Source organism: Peromyscus californicus, unplaced genomic scaffold (genome assembly GCF_007827085.1).
Source record: "Peromyscus californicus insignis strain IS unplaced genomic scaffold, ASM782708v3 Scaffold_7__1_contigs__length_154581171, whole genome shotgun sequence".
Taxonomy (NCBI): Eukaryota; Metazoa; Chordata; class Mammalia; order Rodentia; family Cricetidae; genus Peromyscus; species Peromyscus californicus.
The window spans coordinates 34,568,231-34,595,860 of NW_026294595.1; the positions used below are offsets into that span (position 1 = coordinate 34,568,231).

At 44.8% G+C, this 27,630-nt stretch overlaps 1 protein-coding gene across 2 annotated transcripts in view; it reads left to right on the forward strand.

Moving 5' to 3' along the window:
• The first annotated feature begins 8,603 nt into the window (after positions 1 to 8,603).
• The window catches only part of Gpd2 (glycerol-3-phosphate dehydrogenase 2), a 143,882-nt gene continuing 124,855 nt past the window's right edge, over positions 8,604 to 27,630 (forward strand). Inside the window, exon 1 of one of the 2 annotated variants that reach the window (XM_052724089.1) lies at positions 8,604 to 8,957. The gene's annotated coding sequence lies outside the window, so the exon portion shown is untranslated. Of the gene's footprint in view, positions 8,958 to 9,462; positions 9,582 to 27,630 lie in introns of those variants that run through there. The other variant, XM_052724088.1, reaches the window with a different exon arrangement.

Genomic DNA, 27,630 nt, shown 5'->3' on the forward strand with positions numbered 1-27,630 from the left:
TGCAAAGTTCTTTTGCCAACTGAAGGCCACAGTAACAGGTTCCAGAGATTAGGACACAGATTTCTTTTGAGAGATCATTTAATCGTTCTACTACACAGTAGCTCTTAAATCATTTATTTACTTATTTATTGTGGAGTTGCACTTTATAGTCAGGCTGACCTTAAACTCAAAAGTTCCCCTGCCTTCAATTTTTAAGTGTTAGGATTCTAGGTGGGCATCACCACACCCTGCTACGTCCATCACCACACCCTGCTACGTCTTTGCGTTTACCTCTCATTAATCTGAAGACAATGCTCTTCACATGATACAAGAGTAGGAACAGCCAGGCATTGACGGCACAATCTGTAGTTCCAGCACCCGGAAGGCGGAAGAAAGAGGATGGCTGTGAGTTTAAGGCTACCCTAGGCTACAGAGGGAGCTTATGTAAAAAAACTATAGGGTGCCGGGCGGTGGTGGCGCACGCCTTTAATCCCAGCACTCGGGAGGCAGAGCCAGGCGGATCTCTGTGAGTTCAAGGCCAGCCTGGGCTACCAAGTGAGTTCCAGGAAAGGCACAAAGCTACACAGAGAAACCCTGTCTCGAAAAATCAAAAAAAAAAAAAAAAATACTATAGGGAGCGCAGTGATGGAAAGAGCAGACTGTCATGTGATGTATACATATATTGCACACATATGTGGGCTGTTTTTCAGCCACAAAAACAAATGAGATTTTGTGCTTTGCAGGAGACTTGATGGAATAGAGGATCATCATAGGAAGCAAAATAAGCCAGACTCAAAAGGCAAAAAATTCCATGTTTCTTCTCATATGTAAAATCGAGAGAGAGAGAGAGAGAGAGAGAGAGAGAGAGAGAGAGAGAGAGAGAGAGGGAGGGAGGGAGGGAGGGAGGGAGGGAGGGAGGGAGGGAGGGAGGGAGGAAGGAAGGAGAGCTTCAGTTTGTAACCCACAGATAACAGAAGCATTGCTCTCTACCTCTGTTTTCCACACATCTGCCTACTATGATGATTCTGCCGATAGAGTGTTGTGGAGCAGTTAGTCCTTTACACTGTGTGAAGATGTGTCACTGTGATGGGTTTAATCAAGAGACACATCTTCATACAGTGTAAAGGACTACTCCACAACAGAGGAGGAATGAGGGAGAGGTTTGGAAGTCAAGGTATTTGCTGGGGACACAACGTCTGCTGGCCTCTGCCTTGTACTCCTTGGGTGTAAAATGCTTTCATCTTGGCCTGGTTGAAACTACGTCAACTAGGTCAATACCTACATGTTTCAAAGCTGCTGAATTCAGATACAACAATCTGTGTGTGTGTGTGTGTGTGTGTGTGTGTGTGTGTGTGTGTGTGAGAGAGAGAGAGAGAGAGAGAGAGAGGAGAGAGAGAGAGAGGAGAGAGAGAGAGAAAGAGAGAGAGGATCTCTCACTACATAGCATAGCCCTAGATATTCTTGAAATTCACTATGTAGATCATGCTGGCCTTGAACTAACAGATTTCCCTGCCTCTGTCTCCCCAAACAGTCTAATTTTTAAATTAATCATGTAAAGACATCATTCCTGCTTGTTTCTAATCTATTTTTGCTCTTCACATTAGTGAATTAATTAATCACGTTCTCTGTGTGCAGTTCTGGGGACTAAGCCCCGGTCCTCTACACCATGTGTGTACCCTCAGCCCTCTGCACTTTTACAGTCTGTGATCAAGTTTATGTTAACGCTGAGTTTAAATGATCTCAGGTGACAGATACTCTTCCAGTGCAGAACTGAAGGAATCTCCAATTCGCAGGGCAGCCTGCCCATGGCTCAGTTACCCACTTCGTGGGGATAACTGACTGTGCTCTGAGCCCGGCTTGTCCATTCCAGCTAATGCTTCACCCTGCTCCCTGCAAGAATTTCCTGGGGCATTTCTGCTTACTCACCAGCTTCCTGGAGCTATTCAAGTAGAAGGCTCGGTTCCAGAGAAAACATGATTGGGGTTAGCTCATCAGCATTTGCAAAGGCTTGTTTTCAGTGCTGTTCTGAGACCTAGAAACAGAGCTTGAGCCTATCCACTAAAGGAGAACACATTTCCTTTCCTCTCAAAGTCTCCAAATTGAAGCAAGTTTCTTGGTGCCACGTTATATTGATGCTTTAAACTTTTATTTTAAGAACACTTTCCCAGATTCCTATAAAATGGGCATAAAACCGCAAGTACCCATCTTAAAATATATTTAGTATTTTATTTCATCTTTTCAAGGATCATATATTTTCATTTGATTCTTGATCCTAACTCTTTGTGAATCATTGACATGGGGAGATTTTCTGTTGGATATTTTAGATATCTATAACTCTGCTGCTAAGAGTCTATGTAACAAATAGGTGGACACCTACTACCTGAGCTCTTTGAATCTTAAGGCCTCTAAGAGATTGGCCCTATCGTGCTGAAGGATTAAGCATTTCCCTGTATAGTAAGTAGTACTGTTAACCTTTCAGCAATGCTCTGTCCTTTTTTGTAGTTGTAAGCAGTAAACCTGTCTTGGCTTAGCTTTTAGTTAGCTTCTTGGTGTTGTCAACTACTGCACACAAAGGTGAGATTGTAAGTGTGTATGAGTTAAAATACACTAAACAATGTGTGGAAATGAGATATGAATATACAGAGTCTCAGGACAGAGAGTTTTGACAGGATACTCAACCAAGAGTCGGAATGTGGCCAGAGAGATGAATCAGGCCAGATAGGTCCTTGCTACGCAGCTGGACACTTGAGTTGGTCCGCCAGAACCCACATAAAGGTGGAAGGACAAAATGCTTCATAAAGTTGTCCTCTAACACCACACACATGGTATGGGATACACACCCCAACACACACACACACACACACACACACACACACACACACACACACACACCCCACCACCACCAAAAACAACAACAAAAGAATCATTATGACTGTAGTTTAGCACCGTTCCTGAGTCCTCAAAGCCCACACCCAGTGACTTCTCTGGTATTTTACATATATTATCACATTCAGTCCCCATCTGGCTATTTGTTTATTGGGTTGTGTTGGCACATTACCTGTAGTTTACTCCTTTGTCACAACTGAGCCAAACTAAACCAAAAAGATCCACGAAGTTAACCTATAATTTAAAGACTATTTGCTGGGTGTGGTGGTGCCCACCTTTATCCCAGTATTGGGGAGTCAGAAGTAGGGATATCTCTGTGAGTTCAAAGCCAGCTTGTCCTTCAAAATGAGTTCTGGGTCAACCAGGACTATGTTCTGAGAACCTGTCTCAGGAACAAAATAAAACAAAAGAAAGGAAAAAATTACCTGTAAGGCTAGGGCTGTAGCTCACAAGCATAGTACTCTAGGTTCTATCCTCAGTACTGTCACTAATAGTAATAATAATGACAACTACTATTATTATAATTATAGCAATGATAACAAATAAACAAAAATAAAGATTATGCATGTTTTGCTAAAGAGTAGTGTCTGGTGTAAAGTAAACAGCACATGACTGGTTCTTATTACCATCTCTCGCTGATGAGGACACCAGGGTACAGAACCAGATCTTGCCTGACAGTGTATCAGAGGCTCACACAGTGTTCTAATACTAGGCAGTTTCTCTGTTGTACTCTTATTTCTCTTTAGCTAACAATGTGGTCTCAAGGAAGTTATTTAAATTTACTTCTGAACCTTGATTTCTCATTTGTAAAACCAAAGGAGCGAGGCCGATAATATTCATGGTTCTTTCTTCTTCTCATATTTCATAAATTTTATTGTGAGCTTTGATGAACAGCGAACATGCTCGGTAAGGGGGAAAATCTGTTTCTCTGAAAACGTACAAGATCTAATATAGTGGTACACAGACATGCTGTGGGTGTCCTGGGTTCAGTTCCCCGTAACAAACAACAAACCAACAAAGAAGTGCATGAAAGAATCATCTGGAAAACTGAGGGAAAACCTAAGTCCCAACAGGTTTCTTTGCTTTGAGTTACTTACTTGTAGTTAACTTAGAAAAAAAAAAATCACTGTTTCTGGAGGTCACAGAGCTGTCCAACACTAACTTGATGGCAGATAGTGCGCTGGACTATGATGGTAACCTTTGTCTGGGGTACGAGGCCGGGACTGCAAAACTACCTTTGTTGAAATCTTTAGCTCTTCACTTGCCTGTGAAGGTGTCTGGTGGGTGACTGAAAGTGTTCGTCACTTTTCTTGTTACCGTAGCAAAATATTGGACAACAGTAACTTCAGGAAGAAAGGGCGTTTTTTGGGGGGGCTCCCAGGTTGAGGATAGCTCATCCTGGAGGGTAGTGGGAGGCATGGATGTGGGAGCAGCTCTAGCTGTGGCAGCAGGAGCTGGGGCAGCTGTCCAGGGAAGAAGTTGAGGGAGCAATGTTGGTGCTCAGCATGCTGAGCCAGTAGGCGGTTGCTGCTGCTGGACTATAGCCCGGCTCTTTCTTAGTTTGAAACCGAGTCTGGTTAAGCCGCTCAGGCTGGCCTTTTACTCCCTTTGGAGCTCAGGCAGGCCTTGAACTTGTATTCTTCCTGCTTCAGCCTTCCAAGTAGCTGGAATTATGGGCTTGTGCCTGTTCCCCCCCCCACCCCCCCCACCCCCCCCACCCCCCCCCACCCCCCCCACCCCCCCCCACCCCCCCCCCCCCCACCCCCCGAGCTGTGGACCAAATCCAGGGTCTTGTGCTTGCTAGGCACAAGCACTCTACCACTGAGCTAAATCCCCAACCCCCGTGCCTGTTTGCTTAGGAGTACAAGAAAAGCTAGGTGGCACCAAATTTGTTTGACACTGGCAATCTGTCTAAGTCAGAAAAAGTGGCTGCTTTCCAACGGCTTAGTCATGCTTATGATGACAAGAAGTACTTCAGACTTTTATCTTCCCAAGGTATTGTTCTTCACGATGGCCTCTGCTGCAATAACTACTTGATGTTTTTAGATTTGGCAATGATCAGTCTTCTTCCCCAACCCCCACTTTGTCCCCCATCCTTAAACTCGCTTTTTTTGTTTGAATTCCATGACCAAAAAGTAGCAAGTGTCTGATGTAGAGAAGTGTTTTATTATTATATTATTACTTCTAGTTAAGTAAAATTGTGTCTGCCTGTGGGTATGTACACATGAATGTAGATGTTCTCAGAGGTCAGAGATGTTGAATTCCTTCAAGCTGGTGCTATAGAGGGTTGTGAGCCACCATATGGGTGATGGGAACTGTGCCATGGTCCTCTGGAAAAACAGTAAATATCCTTAAACCACTGAGCCATCTCTCAAACCTCTGTTTAATAAAAAAAAAAAAAAATTAAAATAAAAATGTTGTTTGTACGTTTTTTTTTTTTTGTAAAAAATAATTCCAAAGAGCAATTCCTAAACTAATAAGTATCCTCTCATTCCCTGTGCAGTTATTTTCATTATGATAAGAACTTGCTAGCTGGGCGGTGGTGGCGCATGCCTTTAATCCCAGCACTTGGGAGGCAGAGGCAGGCGGATCTTTGTGAGTTTGAGGTCAGCCTGTCTACAGAGTGAGATCCAGGAAAGGCGCAAAGTTACACAGAGAAACTCTGTCTCAAAAAACCAAAAAAAAAAAAAAGAACTTGCTTAGGCATTTGGGAAATTGTGCTTCTGTTAGACATTCCAATCCCCAAGCCAGTCTTTCAGTGGAATTTTTTTTTTTTTTTTTTTTTTTTTTTTGGTTTTTTTGAGACAGGGTTTCTCTGTGTAGCTTTGCGCCTTTCCTGGAACTCACTTGGTAGCCCAGGCTGGCCTCGAACTCACAGAGATCCGCCCTGGCTCTGCCTCCCGGAGTGCTGGGATTAAAGGCGTGCGCCACCACCTGCCCGGCGGAATTTTTAATCATAGTAAAAGCAAGACACCTTAGAGGGGGCGGGAGGGGGGAGAGCAAGGGAATCCACAGCTGATATGTAAAATTAAATTAAATTATAAAGTAAAAAAAAATAAAAAATAAATTAAAAAAAAACAAACCAAGACACCTGGGCAGACACAGGAAGTCGAACAAATGCCGAATCCGGTACCCTTAAAACGGGTTTAAAGCATTACATATTCCCTTGAGAAGGGGAATGAATGAATATGACTTTACTCCTCCTAGAAAGTATTGATTGGAGCTGGGTGTGGTGGCACACACTAATCTCGAATTTAGAGGCAGAGGCAGTCAGACCTCTGTGAGTTGGAGGTCAGCCTGGATGAACTTCATAATGAGTTCCAGGACAGCCAGAACTGTAAAGAGACCCAGTCTCAAACACAAACAAACACACAAACAAATAAGCAAACAAACAAACACTGATGTAATAAGTAAAGAATACTCTTTGATTTTACAAGTTTCTGTGAGATTTTAAAGTAGTTATCTTAAACCTGTACATTTTGAGATTATCTGGTCTTTGCTTAAAAAAATGACAGTTTTCTCCCCCCTCCCCCACCTGTCCCCCCCCCTTTTTTTTGTTTCAGATATGCCTCATTGTAGCTCTGGCTGTCCAGGAACTTGCTGTGTAGTAGGCCATGCTGATCTTGAACTCATAGCCTTCCTCTGTCTCTACCTGCAGAGTGCTGGGATCAAAGCTGTGTGGACAGTTTTGTTTGTTTTTTAACATGCTCTAAGTTAGTTGGGGCCTGAACTGTTAGAAGCAAGCCATGGTTTTTAATTCATGAAAACAGCTGCTGTAGAACATTTCCCTCTTGAATTGTATTCCTTTTATTCAAAGCGCTGGTTGGGATGAGAGATGCATATGAAGAAGGCTGAAATGCAGTGGTTTTGACAAAGAGAACTCAATAAAATGTGGGCTGTTCAGGATCGCTTCCTGGCTCTTTACCCTGCTCTCGCTCACACACATCTTTTTTTCCCTTGGGCTCTTGGAATCCCACTGGATGCTTACTATCCTGATCTTTATCGTTTGGGGGGCTGTATTTGTCAATGCCACCCAGTGCTTCTGATTTTTCTCTACTCCCCTCTCATGTGAGTTAGGCCCAGGGCCTGAGGAGTGCTCCAGGGTTTCTTACAGGCTGGTGGGTGGAGTAGTTAGTTAACAAGAAGGCGAGGCCTTGAGGACATAGTATGGTCTGGAACAAACTGTTCAACCCAAGCATTCATTTACAATCAACAAACAATTAAATATCTATTATAGGACATCAGCGTGTGAAGGGGTCCCAAAACAGCTGGACCACACAGCAGCCATGACAGGCTTAGGGGCCTAGACACAGCTTCTGTGACAGGCTTACTGGCAGGCAACACCCAGATCCAGGAAAAGCCTTAAGCTGATACCACTCAGAGATCTACCCAGGGATGAGGAAGCACCTGACATCCCAAACATTCCAACCATTAGATAAGGTGGCCAGATGTCCTTAAGTCTAGCACATACCTATTTTTTGTTTTACAGATACCCCTAGACAATTGTCAGCCAATCAGGGTCCTGGACCCTGGAAATCTCCTCACCCCCAACCTCTGCTATGATAAAAAACTCTGTCCCACCTGAGCTCAGGGCTTCTCTGCTCTCACTGCTGTGTCTGTCGGACAGACAGAGGGGCCAAGCCCCAGAGCTTGAGTAAAGGCTCTTTGCTTTTACATACGGGATTCAGTCTCTGTGGTGGTCTTTTGGGGGTATCCGCGATCTGGGCATAACAAGAGCACAAAAGTGAATGATGGGATAGTTTCCATTTCCAAAAACTGAACTCTTTCTAGGTGAATTAGTGGGGAGAAAAGCCAGCATGGAAGAAGCCTGATTTCAACCTAGCTCTGCCGAGAAACACATTGAATGTCTCGGGATCTGAAAAACAACCCTCCTACCCTCTAAGCCATTCGTTTACTATAAGGGTTCTCAAACTAGAACAATCGAGAACTGAGCTATTGAACACTGGCTCTGAACCCTTAGGGTGAATCCTAAGGGTGTGTTAGGGCTGGAGCTCAGCCTCAGGTAGTCTCCAGGGCAGATTTTGCGGCTCTGTCAAGTTCTCAGGTGATGCTGTACTGAGGCAACAGAGCTGTACTGTGAAAGGCATATTTTTAAATGCTAAGGAGTTTCAGGCTCCAACTCCAAACTCATCCAGTGGCAGAGAGGGATGGAAGCTTGGCATTGATAGTTCGTAGCCCTCATATTTTAACATGTCCGAGGTGAAGAACCAGTTGTTTGTCGTTACAGACTGTGGTGAGCGCCCGGAAGTTACTGAGTCTGTGACCCCACACATTTGAGGAATTCTGCAGTATTTAAGAATACTAAATAAAGACCTGTCTGTCTTTGCCCACGGCTTTAAGCCCGGCACTTGGGGAGGCAGAGGCAGGCAGAGTTCCCGGCCACCCTAGTCTACAGAATGAGTTCCAGGACAGCCTGGAAATCTTGCCTTGAAAAACCAAATATATATATAATACATATATATGTATAACATAATATTAGTAATTGATTACTAAACACTGCTACAATTTCCTTCAAACTAATTTGGCTGCTTTATCTGAGGAGCTTTTCGGATCAGTCCCTGCATATTTTCCAGGACCACGGTGTGTGGGAACACTGTTGTGTCTCAGGACAAAGTGGTGTCTTTTGGAACCCAACCCAAGTCGTCTTTGGGTGGTCCCCTTGGGTTTGCCTAACCCTTGTAGTTGCAACAAGTGAGCTGGGCATGCTCAGTGGGCAGGGTCGGGTTGGGAGGGGGTGCAAGTGGGAAGCCTGTGGCTCGGCAGCCAGGGCTCTCCGCCTCCCCCCACCTGTACGAGGCTGGGCCCCCGCTGGGTCAGTGCTCAGCATCCCACCCCTGCTGACTGGGCTGGGTCTTCTCCGCGGGTCACCGCATTAGCATTCAGTCCTAGGGTCGAGGCCTGGAGCGCCCGAAGAACGCGCTGGGGTAGCCAGCCGAGAGTTGCAGGCCCAGTCCCCAGGGTCCCCCGACTCCTAGACGCCTTTCTAGGCCTAGGGTAGCCTGGCGACTGGAAGGTGCAGAGGCGGGGGAGGAGGGGGACGCCGGATCTGGGGACGCGCGACGCGTGATCAGGTAAGGCAACCCCGGCGGGCAGCAGGCGGGCGAACGCCCTCCTCCCGGGCAGATGGCGGGGGGTGGGGTGGGGGGGGGTGGTTGGAGGCGGGGGCCGGCGTGGGGAGGGACAGGAACCCGACACCCCGCCGGCTTCCCGGGCCTAGCTCAGCCTTCTCGTCTTCCCTCCAGTTGGCGAGGAGTGGCTGGCCATGGAGTCCCTCTCCTCCGGGGCGCAGGGCAGCCTCGATCACCCGGGGCAGGGCCAGCTCACGTCCCCGCGAGGCCCAGAGCCCGGGTCTGCAGCCGCCCTTCCCCGCCCGCGGCCCGCACAGCCGGCTGCACTTCCGCGTTTCCCCCGCCGGGCCGAGGAGCCGGGGCGGCGGTGTCGCGGCGCACGCGGTGGCGGTGCCGCCGGGTCGTCCCCCGGGGAGGCGGAGGCGCACGAGGGGGAGGAGGAAGTAGCCGGGAGGGGCGTCGGCGGGCGGGGTCGGATTACCGTGGCCCCGCCTGACCCGGTGACATCCCGGCGCGCTCGCCGCGAGCCCAGGGCCACTCTGGGTCTCAGCGAGGCCGACTCCGCCCTGGCTGGAGGATCCCGGCGCCCCTGCCCGCCGTCCCCTCGCGCGTGAGGACTGATCTCAGGTGTGTGAGCCCTGGCGACCTGCTCCTCCGCTCGGGCTTCTAGGGGAAGTGGTCCCTCTCTGACCTCCCTGACTCTGTGGGGCTGAGGTGTGGCGGCGGCGGAGGTGGAGGTGGTGGTGGTGGTGGCGGCGGCGGCGGGAAACTGGGGGAAGATTGAGCATTGGTTCCCACCAACGGAAGAGCAGCACAGTTCTCATTCAGGGCTAGACACTGGTAACGCACTTTACCTAGCCAGAGGAAGGGCGTCTGCACATCAGTGAAACTTTATGCAAACTTTTAACTTGTGACTGTGGCTAGCGTGGCGAGGAAGGTTGCTGCTTCCTTCGGTGGTGAGGGTCGGAGACGCTTCTGGAAGAGGGAGGAGGCTTTCTTGAGAAACTCACTTGCCGGGGTGTGACTGGCTTAGGAGGAAATGCCAAGTGTACACCGGCAACAGCCACCACCTCTCACAAAGCAACTGTTTCTAGCTAAAGAAAGTTTGCTGAGTGCAGTGGCTGTCAGGGTCTTAGCTGATGGCGGTCCCTAGACCACCCCTTCACCTCGAGCGAAGATACGTGTACTCCTGAAACAGCCCGCCTTCCTCAGCCAACACAAGTTCTCACAAAATCTCTGTGACAGGGTCCTCCAGGTGACACAACCCCAGGAGGTTGCTACAGAAACAACCAGCAGCTACATTTGTCAACTTGGACAAATAGGTGGAGAAGGAAGTTGGTAAATTAATGTCCTCTTTGCTTAAAACAAGACATTGTATATTTTGCATATATTCCAAAGTTTGTAGAGTCTTGGAGTTTCCTTTTTGAAGGTGGAAAGTACTGGCGATGGTCACTCTGGGACCAGAGACTTCTTAGTAGTTATTGATTAGCATATGAGGCCTGGATGCCATTGCCCAATGGATAGCCTGTGCTGTCTCTGGGGCCTTAACGATGAGTATGTTGAAACCTCCCCATGTTTCTCGTAGGGACATTAGTCAAATGACCACACTTCCTTTATTTTTAGCAATTTAACCCTTCACCCCAGTGAATAATGGATAAGAGACAGGATTTGAGATGAGAGACAGCATAGTCAGAACTGCATTCTGAGAGATCACATGGACATTTTCTAAGTCATTCTAGGCAGCAAGGGGAGGCAATTGCATGGTTTTCTGTTAAAGAGCGGGACAGAGTTGGCAGTTCCCAGTGGATGTTGTGTTTTCCTTCTGAGTTCTTGTAACTAATATCATTTATAGGCATTCAAAAAGATATAATGACCACTGTAGGTAAATCACGTTGGCAAACTGATATAGTTCTTATCCTGTGTGGTTATGTATGCTCTGTCCAGCTCCAGGAGGTAAGTTTTGACTTGGGTATGGTGTGTCTTACACACTTTTAGATCTCTAGCCCCTGGAATGGTGACTGACTTCTAATGAGCTCCCACAAATGCTTTCTCAAGCATAGACTAAATTGGAACAATGTATCTGAATCTAAGAAACAGAAGGCTTTGGCCTTAGGGAACATATTCAAAGTCACTAAGTCTCACAGGCAAAATATGCGTAATAATACATAGCAGGTCTACAAGAACTAAGAATAGGCCCCAGAGGCAATCAATTCTAAAATGTTAGTGTCCTTCCTCCTATTTTCTATTTGTATTGAAAAAGTAAATTTTGGGAGAAGATTGCAAGAATGCAGCTAGGCGGGTTGTTTAGGTTTTGTTTTTTTTTTTTTTGTTTTTTGTTTTTTTGAGACGGGGTTTCTCTGTGTAACTTTGCGCCTTTCCTGGAACTTGCTTTGGAGACCATGCTGGCCTCGAACTCACAGAGATCCGCCTGCCTCTGCCTCCCGAGTGCTGGGATTAAATGCGTGCGCCGCCACCACCACCCGGGTAGTTCTTATATGTTAAGCATAAATTATCCAAGGTTTTCCCCCTTAGTTGGAGCATCAGGAGGAGGGCTAGTGGCAGCTGTGGTTATTGGCAGAGGAAACAGTGTCCATACCATCATCTAATTTCTTTTTTTTTAGTTTTGGGACATGTGGATGTTTTCTGAAACTTGATGATTCTTTCTGCTTAATGCATGGACTCCAAGGTCCATGTGCAGAAACAATACTTCAGAAAGCACCAGAAATAACATAGATGTTAGATTTGGCTTCTTAAAGGAAGTTTTATGTAGTTGTGTGTGTGGTTATGCAGCAATAAACAGTAGATGAAGCAAAGTTACTGTTAGTCATTTTTGATAAATGTATGGAGTTTGTTTAATGGGATAAAACAAGTATTCAGGTGCTACCTGACATCATTTTAATCGGCTACCTATATACCTATGGTCCCACAAAAATCTAGCCTAGTGAGGTGGAAGCCATTTAAGTTTATGTAAACTCGATGATGTTTCTCAGAATGTTAGAACACCTAATGAGAAATTTCTCAGAAGTTATTCCTGACCTTACGGATGATGTAGATGGCTCAATTCTTTGGAGACAAGTTGATGTTGAGGAGAGTACCATTGGTAACAGGCTTAAAACTGCCTAAAGACAAAAAAGAAGATCACAATTCTAGGAGGTAGGATTGGTCCAGAAGTCTGGACTGAGTACACTTTTGTACATTCATAAGATTACTAATGAGTCTGTAGATAGCTTCAGGGATGGGAGCTGGGTGCCTGAGGCTTCCTGCTGAGACCAGAGTTCATACTTCCGCCCCACATTGCCTCCTGGGGAGGAGAAAGAGGCCGGAGAAAATCATGAACAGCCAGTGATTCTATTGTCCTGCCTACATAATGGAGCCCTCATAAGTCACTAAATCACTGGGTTTGGATAACCCAAGTTTCTGAATATTTGAAGTGTGGGAACACCTGAGAGAGCTGAGAGAGAGGGAAACTCCTTGGTGTAGATGGAGTTTTCCTGGTCCTGTGAGGACAAATCTCTCTCACCCGCCAGTCCTGCAGCTGCTCAGACACAACCAAGTAAACACACAGAGACTTATATTGCTTATAAACTGTATGGCCATGGCAGACTTCTTGCTATCTGTTCTTTTTTTTTTTTTAATATTTTTTTAAGATTTATTTATTATGTATACAATGTTCTGCCTGCGTGTATGCCTGCAAGCCAGAAGAGGACACCAGATCTCATTATTGATGGTTGTGAGCCACCATATGGTTGCTGGGAATTGAACTCAGGACCTCTGAAAGAGTAGTCAATGCTCTTAACCTCTGAGCCATCTCTCCAGCCCGCTATCTGTTCTTATATCTTAAATCAACTCATTTCTATTAATCTATAAGTTGCCACGTGGCTAGTGGCTTACCGGTATCTTAACATCTTCTCATGGCGGAGGCTGGCAGCATCTCTCTGCCTCAGCCTTCCACTTCCCAGAATTCTCTTTTCTGCTTGTCCCGTCTATACTTCCTGCCTGGCTACTAGCCAATCAGCATTTTATTTATACAGAGCGATATCCACAGCACCTTGGTCCTGTTCCCATGCTGCACCATGCACTTTTTTATTCCCTGTTCCCCTCTCTCCTCTCTAATTTTTTTTTTTTTAATTATTAAGAGGAGTCTCACAATTGTAGCCTCGGCTTGCCTGAAACTTGCTATGTAGATCGAGCTGGTCTGGATTTACAGAGATCTGCCTGCCTCTGCTGGGTTCAAAGGCATGCAACACCATGCTCAGCTCATTTTCGTTCTTTACACTATCTTTACACTAGGCTCATAAATGCGTTTCCCTGTATCTTATTATAACCTGTTACTAAATCTGAGAAGGGTTGGGGATCCTAGATTGGTAGACTAGTTGGCAGAAGTGTTGGTACCCTGGGAAACCAGTTTTGTGGCCACTGTCTGAAGTGCTTTTGTGTGCATTGGGAGGAGGGGCGCAGTTTGTGGAAATGAACCCTTAACCTATGAGGACTGTGCTATGCAGGTAGTTAATCAGAGTTTGAGTTAAATTTTAGATCTTGTTAGTTGATATTCTTGGGGAACTGGAAGAGATATTCATGTAAAAAACCTACACACTTGGTGTCAGAAGTGCTGTGAGTACAGGGGGCAGGGTTCTTGTCCATCTGTAGTAATAATTTTACATTACTTGGAGCATCTTTTAGTTATTCAGGCAAACTTAAACACTAACTTATTGCTGAACAGTGAGATACTGTAATGGTGTGGGTGCTTTTCAAGCGATGACTTTATACTTTTCAAGCTTTCTATCCTTCAGATAGTGATGTCTTTTGGGACCCTTATCTTTGACTGACCACGTTTGTAATTTTACGACTGCTTTTAGTTGGCAGAGAAAGGAGACCTCAAAACTGTAACAGAGAAGCTCGTTTCTGAAAATGAAATGTATGGAAGCGGGTGCTGTTGGACAAGGTTGCCTCTGCATAAGGCTTGGTGACAGTGGAGAGACCTGTGCATTACAACTGAAATTAGTCCCTTGTACTTGCTGGTGGTTACTAGGGCCAAGTGGAAACGGTGGCTGCTTATATACATATGAGGAGGGAAAGTTATGTTCCGTGGGAAGAGCTTCAGGAACATTTGGTTGAGATTTTATGCTATTAGCTGGGCGGTGGTGGTGCACACCTCTAATTCCAGCACTCATGTGGCAGAGGCAGGAGGATCTCTGTGAGTTTGAGGCCAAGGCCAGCCTGTTCTACAGAGTGAGTTACAGGACAGGCTCCAAAACTACACAGAGAAACCCTGTCTCGGGGGGGGGGGGGGGGGGGGGGGGGGGGGGAGATTTTATAAGTCAATACAAGCCAATAAGCTTCTAAATATTTCAAAGTGACAAAAGAGTACTGGGTTCTCAACGGTCCTTTTCCTTTGATTTAAACTGAATAAATAAAGGATGTTATGTTCATTGTAGTAAAGGGCTTTTGATCTTGCACCTCTGTGCTCCACCCTTCCTGGGGTTCTCCTGTTCTGTGGGATCAAGTCTAAGTAGGTGTCTTGCAGTTCAGGAAGCATCCGGTTTTGCTCCTGGATCTGCCTCTCTCGTTGGGTTCTGTCTAAGCGGTAAGAACTAGAATTCTTTAAACCCACCTTTTATTTCTACAGCTGCCTCTTGCCAGTGCGCTTTTTTCTTCAGCTTTTTGTTTTTTGGCTTTTCGACACAGGGTTTCTCTTTGTAGCCCTGGCTGTCCTGGAACTCGCTCTGTAGACCAGGCTGGCCTTGAACTCACAGATTCGCCTGCCACTGCCTCCCAAGTGCTGGGATTAAAGGTGTGCACCACCACTACTGGTCTGCTTCAGCTTTCAGAGTCCTCACCTCTAGCTTTCAACTTCATGAAGCCTTCTTCCTTCCCTCCTCTAGTGAGAAGTGTTGTTTTACTTCTTTAACTTAAAATCAATTAATTTAAAATGTTTATGTGTGTGTGTGTTTTGGGGTTCAGACCCCAGGCCTTGTGTATGCTAAGCACACCTCCACTCTTGTTTTTCCACATTTGGTTTTTTTTTTTTGTTGTTTGTTTGTTTGTTTTGTTTTGTTTTTTCGAGACAGGGTTTCTCTGTGTAGCTTTGCAGCTTTCCGGGAACTGGCTTTGGAGACCAGGCTGGCCTGGAACTCGCAGAGATCCACCTGCTTCTGACTCCTGAGTGCTGGGATTAAAGGTGTGCGCCACCACTGCCCGGCCACATTTGTTTATTTATTCACTGTGTGGGGGTGTGCGCCTAAGAGTTGGGGCAAGTACTTCCCCCTGCTGAGCCACCTTTCTGGCATCAACTGCTCCTTTGATGTAAGTCCCTTGATAATCCTATGTAGTATACGTTATTGAAAATCCGCATCATTTCTTTATATGAAAGAGCAAGGGTGGGGCTGGATCTTACAGTTTTAGAGACTTCACATGCCCTAGCCAAGTGCTGTCATGACACCTACCAAATACTGTTGGACACACAATCCTCTCATAGTTTACCTGTTCTTTACTTATTTAAGAAATAAGCAGCCGGGCGGTGGTGGCGCACGCCTTTAATCCCAGCACTTGGGAGGTAGAGCCAGGCGGATCTCTGTGAGTTCGAGGCCAGCCTGGGCTACCAAGTGAGTTCCAGGAAAGGCGCAAAGCTACACAGAGAAACCCTGTCTCGAAAAACCAAAAAAAAAAAAAAAAAAAAAAAAAAAAAAAAGAAATAAGCAATTGGTTTGAGCTGGGTGTGATTGGGCAGTGAATGACACATACTAGACACATACTAGCTACATTTCAGGTAATTAGCCCAATATTCTAAGCTTTACCTTTATGTCTTTCTTTTCTCCCTACACATTCGGCAGTTTTAAGGATATCTGGGAAGAAGCAATTGTGTCAGTCAAACTGATATTTTAAAAGCAATCCCTCAAGAAAATTACTGGGACGTTCTATAAACCAGGAGGTCCCATGATACCTATCTCTGGCAGGGCTACCAAGGCTCGAGGCTCCTTCACTTCTATTGGTTTCTCCCTTCCCCACTTCCCCACCTAATCAAGTTCCTCAGGAAAAAATCTTAGCTGAGTTGGTTGTGTACATGTATAATTCCAGCACTTGGGAAGCTGGGAAAGAGGGGGTGGGAGATTTGCATAGTTCAAGGCCAGCCTGAGCTACTTAGTGATATCCTGTTTAAAAAAGTAAAAACAAGGAGGTCATGATAGCTCATGCCTTTTAGTGCCAGCACTTGAGGTGAAGGGAGGTGGGATCTCTCTGTGTTCTAGGCTAGCCTAGTCTACATAGTGACATGGTGAGTCAGGGCTATGGAGAGACCCTGTCTCAAAACAAAACAAAAAATCAAAACCGACCAACCAACCAACCAAAAAAAGCAGACAAAAAGCCATATCAAATAACAACAGAAACTAAAAGCCACCAAAGAACCTGGCAAATTTTAATGAGGTGACTGATAAATTCTTGTCACCATTACCAAATAAAGTTTTTTGGTCCTTTTATTTAAAAAATATGTTATTTTTGTTTTTATTCATGTGTGGGAGTGTATGCCCTGTTTGTTTGGGTATCTCTGGGGGCTAGAAAAGGGCATTGGATCCTCTGGAGCTGGAGTTACAGCCATCCCGCATGGGTGCTGGGAAACCCAACTTGGGGTCTCTGCAAGAGCAAGTTCTCTTGACTGCTGAACTCTTCCTTCCAGCCCCATGTTCTCTGGATTCTACGGGAACAAAAACCCGAGGGCCATTTATGTAGGTGAGGTCAAAGGTGACCGAGGGGAAGCTTTTGCTTCTGAGCATCCCTGACATCACTGACTTGTGATTTTGGCTGGTCTCTGCACCTTACAGTTTCTCCCTCTGTTCAGCGAGGTAGCATAGACTTTGGGTATTTGAAGCCCACAGAAAATATGGACTGCTAGGAACTTTATATTTTCTTGTCTTCTAGTACTTGTTTCTAGTATTCTTGTCCTGTTTATGAGGAAGCCAGTCTTGCCATGGCTCTGTTTACCTCTGGCCCCTAGCTTAACTTTTCCTTATTGTGTGCACTTAGAGATTCTTTCTGTAGCCTTTCTGGATGTGATTTTTCCTTCCAGATGAAGTTGTATGCCCTACAGCTTCCTCTAGGCTTATGCTCATAGGGCTCATCTTTTTTTTTTTTTTTTTAATTTTTATTTTATGGGCACTGGTGTTTTGCCTGCATGTATGTCTGTGTGAGAGGGGCTGGATCCCCTGGAACTGGAACTGGAATTACAGTTGTGAGCTGTCATGGGGGTGCTGGGAATTGAACCCAAGTCCTAGAAGAACAGTCAGTGCTCTGAGCCATTTCTCCAGTCCCCATAGTGCCCATCTTAAACATATTTCTGCTTTCCGCTTTTTTCTTTTACGATTAATAAAAGTACTACAGCATTTGGGAGGTTGAGATACAAGGATCACAGTGAGTTCCAGACCAGGCCAGGCAACCGACCACCACGAGACCCTTGCTCAACCCTCGGCCCCCATAAGACGTTCTTATTGGGCAAGCGCTGTTTTCCAGGCACTGTGCTGCGCACTCTATTGTTTCACCTATCAGCCGGGAATCCTGTTGGATTGATGATCAATGGAGAGCAGAGCAATTCAGTTACTCATTCAAAGCCACACAGCTTCTTTCTGGTTCGGCAGAGACCTCTGGAAATCTTTGTGAAGAAAGTTATGAACAGATAATCCTACTCCCATTTCTTCCCTTGCTCGTCTCCCCTCTCCTTTTCCTTTTTGAGATAGAAATGTAGTTCAGGCTGGCCTTTATCATTGTGTGGCCCAAGCTAGACCTGGACTCTTGGCTCTTCTGTCTCAGCCTCCCGAGTGCTGAGATTACAGGCATGTATATATCCTATTTTATTTTATTATTTATTATTTTATTTTTTTTGGTAAGGTGTTTCCTGAATTTTGCTCCTTTGAATTCTGCTGCTCCCTCCATTAAACTTCGTCCTTTAGCACTTAACACTTGCTAACTCGTCACCTGGTGACTCAGTAGCTTTCTTTGGATTTGACTTCAGGAACCCATGACGTAGTTAGAGACTTCTTGGATTTGATGGGGTGTGTGAACAGCATGCACCTTAGTATCCATCTGTTTTGTACTCTTACATCTGGGTTGCTGGCTGCTTTTGGGACAAGGAATGTAATCATGTAAGTCACTGGCACATTCACATTTGCTTCCCCGCTTGAACCTGGAGCCAGCCACTTCCTTCCCTTGCTTGTTTGTTTTCTGAAGACAAGGTCTCCATCTATAAGCCGTGCTGGCCTTGAATTTACCATTCTCTTAGCTCCACATTCATTTCTTGCTCCAGTTTTCCCAAACTCGCAGCACCCTCTTTGAGCCTTTCAAACCACCCGTGCATTTCTTTTGCAATAGACGATTGTTAGTGGTTAGACCAGATTAAACTGCTGTAACAGAGAGATCCGAAAATAGACCCTGGATCAAGTACACCTTCATTTCTTTCTCATTGGTTTGCATATGGCTTTCTTCCCTTGGTCCAGACACCGTGGGTCCTTCCTTCTAGCTTTGTTTTCAACCTCATCCAGCTAGTGGAAAGGGAAACGGAAGAAACATTTGCACCTTCCCAACATATAGTCTTGAAGTGACTCTGTCAGCCCCACTCATATTGGCTTGGTTGGAAATCTACTACAGTATTATTTGTCTTCATGAAGATTGCCAGCAGGGCGGTGGTGGCACACACCTTTAATCCCAGCACTCGGGAGGCAGAGGCAGGTGGATCTCTATGAGCTTGAGGCCAGCCTGGTCTACAGAGTGAGTTACAGGACAGCTGGGGCTATAAAGAGAAACTCTATTTCGAAAAACCAGGAAAAAAAAAAAAAAAAAGATTGCCAATGTCTTCTAGCTAGGTGCCCAGGAAGATAGGAATATAGATCTTTAAATGATGCTTTCTTATAGGACCCTTCATCTTGTACCAGGAAGACAGATAACATGTCAACTGTCAATATTTTCCTCTCCATTTCTTCTTGTACCTGAACCCAGGCACTCCGTCAACTTCCAACTTTGAGTCACCCAAGTTCATACTTTTCCTATTTTTATTATCCTTATTATTTTTACTGTGACATGGTCCTTCCTAGGTAGACCAGACTGGCCTTGAGCTCAGAGATCTACTTGCCTCTGCCTCTTGAATTCTTGGATCAAAAACATGTGCTCCCTTCAGCTACTTTGTGAAAATTCTCCCTGCTCACATTTAATTTTTATAACTAATTTGGGAATAGTGGTTCACGACTTTAATCTAGCACTCAGGAGGCAGAGGCAGGCGGATGTCTGTGAGTTTGAGACCAGCTTTGGCCTACATAATGAGTTTAGGATAGCCAGGACTACATAGTGAGACCTTGTCTCTAAAAAAAACAACAAAAATTATTTTTATTATTTTCTTCTGTAAGACAGGGATTTGCTGAGTAGCTGAGATCAGCTTGAACACAAAGCATTCTGCTTTAGCCTCAGAAGGCCAGGGGTATGGACACGTACAACCATACAGGCAGCTCATTCGCATCATAAATATTTACAAGAAGGCTCCAGCTTCCCAACACAAACAAGACCAAACTCAACATTCCTCATTACCTGCTCACTTCCTGCCTTTTAGTTGGGCTTTGTGAAGGTGTAGTTTCATGGTTTTGCTTCCTTTCTTGCCTCCCATTCTATAATTTTTGGAGACCTGGGTCCAATCGCAGATGAATCTATTTCCATCGGGTTTGTTGGGGTCCTGACTGGCAAGCCAGCGAGTTTTTTTTATTATTTTTTTATTTATTCATTTGTGAAGTTTCTGTTTTCTGCTCAGTCTTTCCTGGGTGAAACTGAATTCCCCAGGTTGCTGTGTCGGCTTGCTTTCCTGTGGAGTCCTCCTGATGGCTGTCTGCAGGTTCTTTCCCGGACTTAGTCACGGTTCACCGGCTTTTCTCTTCTCTCGCTCCTATCACCTCATTTATCCCCCTATTCTGGATTTGGGTGATTTTCATCTTAGCATCTCCAGCCACGCCCCTGGGGGACTGTGAACTGACATCGGGGGCTCCTTTCTCGCTGATGTATGTCCTGTAGTCATCGCAAGACCACCCACCCTTCCTTCTCGGCTCACTGAGGAGCAGCATGGTCTTTCCCTTACTACCTATATGATCTATTCATTAAATGTATCAGCCTAATGCGTGCTGGCCATTTCCCCACAAGTTAGGACTGTAGTGGTCTACAGATCACTTTCTACTCCTGTAGAATTTAGATTTTAGTGGAGGGGAAAGACACGATTGTTATTAAATGAAGAATGGGCGTTTGAGATGACAAATGCTGTACGATTATTGCAGGTTTGTCTGACTCGGGAGAGCATGTCTCAAAAGCTGACATTTTCCTTGAGTCCTGAAAGACCAGAAAGGGCTATCTGTGCAAAGATGAGTGTCAAGGCCTTCCAGGCAGGGGGGACAGGTGGTATCAAAATTCTAGGTTTAGCCAGATGTGGCCTCACACCTTTAATCCCAGCAGTTCAGTGTCATCCTGGCTAAAAAGCAAGTTCTAGGCCAGCCAGAGCTACACAATGAGATCCTGCCTCAAACAAACAAACAAACAAGTAAAAAATCCAAAGTGTGTGCCAACATGTCCCTCTCTTAGAATTGTGGCTGGAGAGCTATCTCAGGGGTTAAGAGCTCTGATTGCTCTTGCAGACAACCTGAGTTCAGTTCACAGCAGTCACATGGTGGCCCACAACCATCTATAACTAGATTAGGATGTGAGTATGTTTAGGATATCTGTATGAAATTTTTCATAGGGTTCAAGAGAAACTTTATAAAGTCGTCAAGGCCAAATCCTGTCAGGCTTTAATCCAAGTTACAATGCTTCAGTTTCATCCTAGAGTGGATTAGATGCAGACCATTAAAATGGTGCAGTGTAGAATAGTGTCTCTTACATGGGCATGATGGTTCATGCTGGTAATCTCAGAATCTGGGAGCCTAGGCAAGATGACTGCCCTGAGTTTGAGGCCAGTTTGGGCTACATGGTGAACTCCAGGCCAGGCTGGGATACAGGAAGAAACCTTGTTTCACAACAACATCAACGAAAGGACAGAAGTCTTTTTGTTTCTTCATCCCTTCTTAGAGGAAAGACTGAATTAAAATTATTTAAAAGCTTAATTTTCGCCGGGCGGTGGTGGCGCACGCCTTTAATCCCAGCACTCGGGAGGCAGAGCCAGGCGGATCTCTGTGAGTTCGAGGCCAGCCTGGACTACCAAGTGAGTTCCAGGAAAGGCGCAAAGCTACACAGAGAAACCCTGTCTCGAAAAACCAAAAAAAAAAAAAAAAAAAAAAGCTTAATTTTCTTTGATGTGAGAGTACTTCTTACCCACCAAAGAGTTAACTACTGTTGGTTAGGGTTGGACTGTTTTGGAGGGTCATGGACCTTTGCAATATCTACTTGCCAGGAACCAATTGTGGGTGGTAGTGATTTCCATTGAGACTGAATGCTATCAGAGTCTGCTCTGGCTGTTCAAAGCAGACAGGCTTTTGGGAAGTAGGGGAAGACACCGAAAAGAGGACTTCAGTTAAAATTCTATTTTAGTTGTTCAACTGAGAAATCATCATGTGGACAAGCATTGTGTTAAAGACGGAAAGAAATGGACAGATTTAGGAGATGTTTTTGAAATAGATTGGTGACTAAATTTGATAGTAGTTGTAAAAAAAAAGAATCAAAATAAAGGGTTCATTTTTTTCACTTGAGCATCTAGGCCAATTACTGAGAAGACGAGAATTTGGAGAGAAACAGGTTTGGTGGAAGATACGAAGCATTCTGTTTGGTTGCATTAAGTCTGAGGTGTTTATTAGACATTTCATACAAATGGATAAATAGAATTTTTAGAGACCAAAAGGCATTTGGGCCGAACAGACGAGTTGGGAAGTTTTTGTACATTGGTTATATTTGATATTGCATGGGGTTTCCTATAGAGAATGTTTAGCTAGAGAAGGGACCAGTGATCTGTCGTTACATAGAAGAAGACTTGCCATTGGATAGGAGGGAAACCAGGAGAATAGGATCTCTGAAGACGAGAGTCCAGAGTGTTTTTAAAAGATGGTTTTGTGTCAATTGTAGAGATTGCATTTGGTGAAATAGTTCATTTTTGATTTTGACTAACTGATGAGTGGAGAAGCTGAGACAAAATCTTACTGGGTTGAGCTGTGGAGGTGTAGACGGTACTTTCAGAAAACTCAAGAGATATGAAGAAAAATGAAATCAAATAGTTCTTGAAAGGAGATACTGTAGAAGAGGCTCGTTAAAAATCAGTGGATAGCTGGAGAGAGTGTTGAACAGTAGTAGGAATAAAATTGCTGAAGAGTAAAAAAGGGAAGAGAGTCCAGATAAATTGAAGGGCTTGGTCTTTATTAGAAACAAGATACTTGGTTCCTAATGTAAGGAAGGACCATAGAGAGAATGGGTAAGGGATGATGAGGCAGAGTTTGGGTAGGGGGAGGATGATGTTGTCCCTTTACAGCCTATCCTTTCCCTGAGGTGGTGTTCCCAGAGTCTGGACAGATGAACAGGGATTTGAGATGGAGGAGTTTGGCCAATGGGCATTGCCTGTTAGATACTTGAGGTCCACTTGAGTTTAAGTTGAAAGCAGTTGTGGTTGTGTTTTTTCCCAAGTTGTTTAGTTATTTGGGTAAAGATATTGAGAAGACAGAGTGATGAGATTAATCAGTTGGAGGAGTTTAGGTAAAAAGGAAGAAGGGCGCTTACATGGGAGAAATTACAATGGTAATTTCTATGTTTTATGTTAGGCTAAGCATTATGAGAACCGACTGCATGTGGAACAAAAAGTCAGTGAATGGTTTCGGGAGGCAGATAAAACTGCCGTGTTGAAATTAAAACACTAAACCAAGTAAATGAGTTGAGGAGGAGACGGTGATGTTCACACATGGTGCTTTGAAGGTGAAGGCTCGGGAGCTGCTGCAAAGAACCGTGGTACTTAAACAGATTATGAGAATGAGAGCTAGTGACTGGGATGGAGTCAGAGAAAAGGTCATCAGAGGTCAGGGGCTGGAGGGTTGGAGCCTCCAGGGAAATAGACCCAGAAATAGGTGCTAATGTCATCAATGATGAGGGCAGATGGACAGATGACTGCAAGGAGGAACAGTAAGAGGTAAAGAGTTTTTCTATTTTGTTTTTTTAATTGTGTAGTATGTCTGTTTCGAAAAACACTAGAACTTAAAAAAAAAAACAAAAAACCAAGTTTGTTTTGTTTGATTGGCACAATGGTCTTTTTTTATTTTTGAGACTGTAATATAATTACATTTCTTCCTCCCCTGTCATCCTTCCAAACCATCTCCTGCTCTCCTTAAAATTCATGGTCTTTCTTTCTTTCTTTCTTTCTTTCTTTTTTTTTTTTGTTAATTGTTATCGCATGAATATATGCATACACACATAGTTCTAAATATAAAGGAGGTAAAGTGTAATACTATGAGCTTCAATTTTTTTTGTTGTTGTTATGGTTCTTGTTCTTTTTGACACTGTAACCCAGTCTGGCCTGGAATATACAGGCACTGAGATTATAGACATGTGCTAGGTAAGTGTATCAAGGGCCAACTGCAATAGCCCACACCTGCCATTCCCAAGGCTAGCCTGAGCTACATAGGAAATAGGAGGCCAGCTAGGGTTCCAAGAGATGCTGTCTCAAAAACAACATCAATAACAATAGCAAAGCAGAGAGAGGAAAAAGGGACAAATAGAGAAAACATTGGAAGGCGAGCAAGAGAAAAGCTTAATCTACCTCCAGGTTGGGAGACTGTGGGGATATGAGCAGAGATGCTACTAAAAGTCTTTAACGACTCAAATGCAATGGAAACACACCAGCCTCTTGTGAAGTGAAGTGAGATACTAACTTATTAATCACTTCATCACAAGAAAGACCAGAAAGAGGGCTCATTCAAACTGGCTCAGATAGTTTAGTACAGTCATTTATTGGCTGAAAAATTAGACCCCAGTGTGAGAGTAAAGTAACACACCCTCATTGGGATGCTGCGAAAGGCGGGCATTGTTGCATCCACTTTCAAAATTCAGGTTAAATCTCACTTCCTAAATAATCTTAGAGTTGACCCTGGAAAAGGATTGTTGAGAGAAGAGAACATGATAGAGTTTCAAGGGGTGGATTCTGGGGTCCAGAGGACAGAGTGAGGTTGGGAACATGCGGCACTGGGTAAGTGACCCTGCACCCGGCAGTGCTCTTGTATTTCAACTTCTAGCAATGCTTCAGAGAATGGGGCAGCCAGCACAAAGGGGATACCTTTTGACTTGAGCCTTGCAAATCCTCCTAGGAATGTGGTGAGGATTTGTATTGTGCAAACTCACTAGAACAGCCTTCATAACACACTCTGGAGCCAATGAACATGCTTCACTGGCCGTAATTTGTCTACTGGGCGAAGTCCGATTTCCTTTGAATGCTCATGAATCTTATGAGATATGTAATAACTACCTTACCTTGCTTATTTCTTCTCATCTCTTTCCCAGTTATGATTGCTTTATGACTCACGAGTCCTGCCTAGGTGACTATGCTGAACTTTTACCTCATTCTAATCTTGCTTACCTTTGAGGACAGCATGCCTCCCAGCCAGAAGTCCTTCTTGTATGTAGGTTGGTTGGCCAAACTTGACTAGAGCTAAGATGGCTGCCAGAGGCAACAACCTCTAGCTTTATCATAATACCACCTGCATGGTAAATGACACATCCTTCAGTGCCTGACAGTTGCCAGGTGTCATGGTGGCCACTGGATGTAGCATGAGTAACAGTGGATGCCTATGCTCAGAAAATTCTACCCATTCCTAAGGAAAGGGAATTAGGCCTTCCCTTTACTGACTTGTTCCCCCTCCCATGTCTTTTACATCAGAGCTGTAAGCACTACCCCCGCAAGGGTTGAGGATTTGCTTTGCACGTTTACCTCTCACATCTGTTCTTGACCGAGAACGACAGTTTCAGGTTGGTATTAGGTCTTCTTACTGGTTCTACAATTTCAAGAGGGAAGGAGGATCTGTGCTGTGGGCACTATCCAGGAAGGTGACTAGCTTCTGCTTTTGTACCACAGTGGCACTTGTTCCCATGGGAAGCACTGTGTTCACCATGGCATCTTTTCTCATAGTCACTTTGGACTCAGTGAACCCTCAACAGTAGAGTTAAATATTGCTTTCCCTACAATTGCCCTGGTGATCTTCTCTGCCTCCTCTTTTAGCCACACCTTATCCGTATCCCTCTATTTCTTTTACTGTTGATTAGTTAGTGTTTTGAGACAGGGTCTTATTATGTAACCCTGGCTCTCCTGGAACTCATCGTGTAGACCAGGCTGGCCTTGATTAAAGGCATGTGCCACCATGCCTAGCTTTCTATTTCTTTTAGAATCTCCTTTTCTAAACTGTGTTTTCCTTCAAAGTAGAATCCACAAGTTCGTCACTCACAGGTTTAACGCGGATGGAAATGCAGTGCATCTTGACTTGACATATAGCCTTCCTTTTGTGAGCTCTAAGTCATGTTATATATGCACTTCTGGGTTATCTTTACTTTCATATTTTTTCATACAGTGTCTCATAGTCCAGCCTAGCTTTGAATTCACTTTGTAGCCAAGGCTGTCCCGAACGGCTGAGTTTATTGTCGCTTTTTCCTAAGTGCATACACTCTCCAGATTTTGCTTAGACTTCTGTTTTTTTTTTTTTTCCAACTCTTTTCCTCTTACCGGTGAAGGAGAATCTGTTGAAAGCAATGATGAGTGCAGAAAATATTAGCTATCTGTGTGACCACAGTGGCTAAGATGGAAAGCTAATGATCTGTGCTATGCCTCGTTCACTGTTGCTGCTTTGGGCTGAGTTGTGATCATTAACTTCTTTAGTTATATAGCCGAATGAACGCAAAAGGGGTGGTTTTCTGATGTTGTGTAAGTAGAATTGATGGGACTCGCTCCATTGTCCACTTGATTTTTGCCCATAGTGTGTAGAACTTTCTGGAGACTTGGTTCAATGTCCAGTTCCTTTAAGGTCTCTTTACATGTCGGTTTCCTTGTCCCACAGGAGCTAATAATTACTTACTTCTGTATTACCAAGGCTTGAGATAATGTAAAGCAGATACCAGCAATATGAATGTTGTGAGTCACCGTGATATGCAAGGACAGCAGTGAGTCACTCCTCAGCACAGGGATGGGATGATGGGTAACTGGCTAGTGGGACTACTGGCCTGAAGTTGGCATGCTCTGAATGAGTGAACCAATAAGACCCATTTTGACACTTGGGGTTGCAGACTGTTCCCAGGTAATGCCTGTAAGAATAGTCAGTTGTGGTGTGTGTCTTCATATCCTGAGTGGTGTATGTCTTTATAGCTTGAGCTCAGCATATTTTTAAAGTAATGCATTCCTAAGAAATACCCTGGTTTCTTTAGAAAGATTAACTTACAAAGCTAACTGTTTTGGTAGCTTTTTGGTTTTATATTAGTGTTTTTTTTTTTTTTTCCTAAGGGAGATAGAGTCCAGAGCTGTGACAGAGCCAAAAGCAACTCCCTGGTTTCTCTGAACTGAAAATAAGTACCAAAAAATACTGTCCTGAAGAAAGGACTAAAAAACCACCCTTGGGTACAGTTGTCCTGGCAGATTAACCCTGTTGGGTTAATCCAGGACACAAACCTTTGATCAGGATTCTTACAGGAGAATGCTTTCAGTTCGTGCCCACTAACAGTGTTGGAGGTACAGCCACTGGACTTCACGTGATTGAGGCCTGACCTGAGGGAAAGTCAGCTCCCTCCCTCTGACTTCTGCCACCAGCAACCTGTGGCCCAGATCTGCAGTAGGTACTGGCCTCTGTTGGGAGCCCTGACAGGACACTCCACAAACAACAGCGTCTGCTCTGTTTGAGGGAATGTTTATTTTGGAAGGTGATGTTAGAGAAAAGCCAGCGGAGGCCTACTGACTGTTTGACAGGGAAGTGACAGGGTGTATCTGTGACATGTACCTGGGCCAGTGCAGGGGCCGGTGGGCCGAAGCAGGACTGCAGCTCAGTGAAGGCAGGCTGCTTTCATTTCCTTCTCTGCCTATAGGCTGGCATAGTGGTCCATCTGCACTGTGAGTGTGCAGAATGTACAGAGTGAGAGCTTGTTAGAGGTGCTTAGAAGTCTTAGATATTACAGTGGGAGTTTAGCAGGTACGTTTCACACTGCACTTACATAATCTCAAATTCTCTATCTCTGGATGCAGATGAGATTTTATAGAGGAGGTAACGAAGCTCATTGTCACACAGCCTGGGCCTGAGCTGAGCTGAAGGGCTGCTGGTGTCTCGTCTGTGGCAAATGTTCTCCTACAATGGAGGTTGCACTGAACTTGACGGCGGTGTCAGTTGAATGTGCCATACCACCCTGAATGTGCCCAATCAAGTGTGACTATGCTAAGGACCATACCTGTGACTAGCAGGAACCCGGATGTACCCAGAGAAAGTACTGCAAATAAGTAGTGTATTGCTATTGGCAGGGGAAAAAGCATGGTTGAGTTCATTCCAGGAGAGGCTCTGCCTTCTCTGTAGGCTTCCTTTATGACCCCACACAGTTCAGGGGTCCCTGTTTGAGGGGCTTACCTAAGAGGTTCTAGACATTCGTAGCCTGGAGCCTACAGCACAGCAGCAGAAACTTGAGACTGCTTTAACAAGGTAGAAGATGAGAACCAACTCCTGAAAATTGTCCTCTGACC